Genomic DNA, 3,514 nt, shown 5'->3' with positions numbered 1-3,514 from the left:
TTGGACTAAACAAATTCCAGCACTTTATGTGGCTTATTAATAGGTGTTATTGAAAATTTATATAATTTTTAAATGTAGAAGTATCCTTTCCTTTCCTTTTCTTTCCTGATAGAGGAGGGAGAGGAAATTTATCGTAAACATGTTTTCATATAATTTTTGTCATTCAACTTGGATTCAGAAAAATAGTATATTAGTTAAGTTCCCAGTAGCTAATTGTATATTTTATTTCAATACCTATGCTTTTTATTTCTCCACAATACTTGTGAATAATGCTCTAAATAAATTAGTCATTCAAGAATAGGCCAATATAATGAATAACATATTTTGTGCCCCAGCTGGAGTAGAGCGACTACATATCAATATTAGGAGAATATTTCTTGGTGATCAAGAACTTGGGCTTTAATTCAAAATGACATGACTTCAAATACCAGCTCTGCTACTTGCTAGATTTATGGCCTTCTTTGTGTAACTCCTTGTGAGCAAGCTTCAGTTTCCCCATATGTGAAGTGGGGATAGATAATACGTCACAGGGTTGGGTGATAAATCGGTGGAGGTATAGTATGCGTGTACATTTCAGGTGCCTTGAAAATTGAAAGTACTCAGTAGTTTCTAATTATCATTGTTTAATTCATTATTTAAGTTTGTGCATCTGCTTATATAGTATTGATGATGCATATGAGAGATGCACCTTAAATTAAGATGAAACAAATTATTACAAGTAACACAGTGATCAATGGTGCTCTCTAAGTTATAACAGAAAGGCAGTGTCTATAGAGGAGTTTTTGAAGACTTCATAGAAGCTTTGACATTCATGTTATTCTTTGAAGAACAAATTTGATTTGTACTAAGGGTACTAAGCTGAGCACTGAAGAATTGATGCTTTTGAACTGTGGTGTTGGAGAAGACTCTTGAGAGTCCCTTGGACTGCAAGGAGATCCAACCAGTCCATTATAAAGGAGATCAGCCTTGGGTGTTCATTGGAAGGACTGATGCTAAAGGTGAAACTTCAATACTTTGGCCACCTCATGAGAAGAGTTGACTCATTGGAAAAGACCCTGATGCTGAGAAGGAGGAGAAGGGGACGACAGAGGATGAGATGGCTGGATGGCATCACCGACTCGGTGGACCTGAGTCTGAGTGAACTCTGGGAGTTGGTGATGGACAGGGAGGCCTGGAGTGCTGAAATTCATGGGGTTGCAAAGAGTCAGACACGACTGAGTGACTGAACTGAACTGAAGAGTACAGAGTATCTTGTTCAATTTTTAATTGTGCCCTGAACACCCAATATGTGGTGATCCAATCCCCCACCCCAAAAAAATCTTTCAAAGAGATTGCTAAAAAGCAAATACATGATTTAAAGACCTTTTATAATTCTATTTTATCAGCGGTGGTTTAGTTGCTAAGTCATGTCAAGCTCTTGCGACCTAACAGACAGAAGAGCCTGACAGGCTACAGTCCATGGGAATCTCCAGGCAAGAATACTGGAGTGGGTTGCTATTTCCTTCTCCAGGGGATATTCCCAACCCAGGAATCGAACTTGTGGCTCTTGCATTGTAGACAGTTTGTTTACCAACTGAGCTACAAGGGAAGATTTGCATATAATAATAGGCAAATTGGTAGCTACGATTCAGGGTCTGCAGAGGTGAAGAAACCCCAATACAAGTGTCTCCCTGCAAAAGTCAGGGTCCCTGGTGCTTGCCCACCTCAATATGCTAACTAGACATACTCAGCTCTGGGACAGGGTTTTCCTTCACCGCCAAGAGGATCTGGCCTGCAGGCGTAACTTCGGAGGGGCTGTCTCTAACGCCCGTGTCAACTGCGTCCCTCTCGTCCCGAGGTCAGCTCTGGACTCTTGCTGCTTCGACAAGAAGCCACCGTCCTTCTCCAAAGCCCGGCGGGAACGTTCCTGGAGCCTCTTGGACTGCTGGGCTTCCTCTCTCAGGTCAGGCACCTGCTGCAGGGCGTTCTGGAGCTGCTGGACGGCCACATGGCTCTGGGCGAGGTCCTGAACCAGCTCGGAACACGGGACATCAAGGAGCGTCTGCAGCTCTTCCTCCGGCAGCAGGGTAAAGCTGGATACAGGCCTTCCATCAGTGGCCTGGCCACGTTCTTCCACTCCGACCCTGCCCCACCGTCTGTTTCATCTCTGTCCAAGGACTCCTGGGTGAGCCAAGCTGTCCCTGCATCTGAACTGTGTGTCCCCCACTGGTTCCCAGCTGATGTCACAAACTTAGCATTGGCGGGAAGACACAGGAAGTAATCACCGCCATCGGCTCGGGAGCCATCCTCTGCTAGGACCGGGGTGACGGGGTCCCGGGAACTCATCGATGGCCGGAACATCACGCGCCTTGCTCCTCATCTCCTCGAGGCAGGAGGCCGCCGCGCCCCGCTGTTCCCGGTGGTTGTTGCTGCACAGCAGACGCTGCTTTAGAGCCCAGATCTCGCCGGGTTCCGGAGCTGCAGGGCCGCTTTGTGTGAACACAAGACTGTGTTTGCAACTACTTTTTTTTCTCCCCTGTAGGAAAGTGCTGACTTAAGACACTCCTTCAGTTTGTTGAGAAGATGGTAAAAAAAAAAAAAAAAAAAAAAAGAAATGCTTTCAGCACGTTTCCGGCCCCTCGCTAGATGTAGGGGCAAATGATATGAGTATTGATTACTGTAAGTGAGAACGAGGAAGGTGCCTCCCCTGGATGATGACGCCTCCCACGGCCTCCCTACCACACCAGCAGGAGTGAACAGGGAGTGGGGACCTGCGGTTTCCGTCAAGACCTCCACCCTCCCCTCCACCCTCCAACCTCATGGCCCGGCTGTCACCCTCTACCTAGAGACCTGAGGACTGACTGATCTCATTAGTCTCTCTTTTGGCGTGTCACTCACCATGAAGACAAGGAATCTCAGGTCAGCCCTCAATGGCTGTTGAATAAAGTCCACATCTCTTCATACCTCTGTTTCTAAGCCCAACAGCCACTCCTGCCCAACTCCTGAAATCATTCTACTCTTCCTTCTGGGATTGACAGCCGGTCTTGAGCATAGCCAGAAACTCTCCTCTGGAAATTCCCTTAACCTACCGTCCAGCTGAAATCTGTGTCCTGGGACAGGGCTTCCCTAGCGACCAACTCAGTGGTGACATTCTCTCTCCCTTTTCTTCTTAGTGCTGTACTGTTCCATGATCTTGACTTTACAACATTATCATACTCTGATTTTTTCCCCCAAACCTCTTCATTTAGTTTTTAGTGGCCTTTTCTAGTTTTGTGGGTTTAATAGGATAGTTTTAGGAACAGTTCAACAGTTAGTCACTCAGTTGTATCTGACTCTTTGTGACCCCATCGTCTATAGAGTCCATGGATTTCTCCAGGCCAGAATACTGGAGTGGGTAGCCTTTCCCTTCTCCAGGGGATCTTCCCAATCCAGGAATCGAACCCAGGTCTCCCAAATTGCAGGCGGATTTTTTACCAGCTGAGCCACAAGGGAAGCCCAAGAAGACAGGATTGGGTAGCCTATCCCTTCTCCACCG

The 3,514-nt window shown here is 46.4% G+C and overlaps 1 pseudogene; it reads right to left on the bottom strand.

Moving 5' to 3' along the window:
• Positions 1-1,712: 1,712 nt before the first annotated feature.
• Positions 1,713-2,800, bottom strand: LOC129627958 (DNA fragmentation factor subunit alpha-like; annotated as a pseudogene).
• Positions 2,801-3,514: the final 714 nt, after the last annotated feature.

The sequence above is a fragment of the Bubalus kerabau genome, chromosome 15, assembly GCF_029407905.1.
Source record: "Bubalus kerabau isolate K-KA32 ecotype Philippines breed swamp buffalo chromosome 15, PCC_UOA_SB_1v2, whole genome shotgun sequence".
Classification (NCBI taxonomy): Eukaryota; Metazoa; Chordata; class Mammalia; order Artiodactyla; family Bovidae; genus Bubalus; species Bubalus kerabau.
Note: the sequence above shows the minus strand (reverse complement) of the source record. Positions and strands in the feature narration are given on the sequence as shown.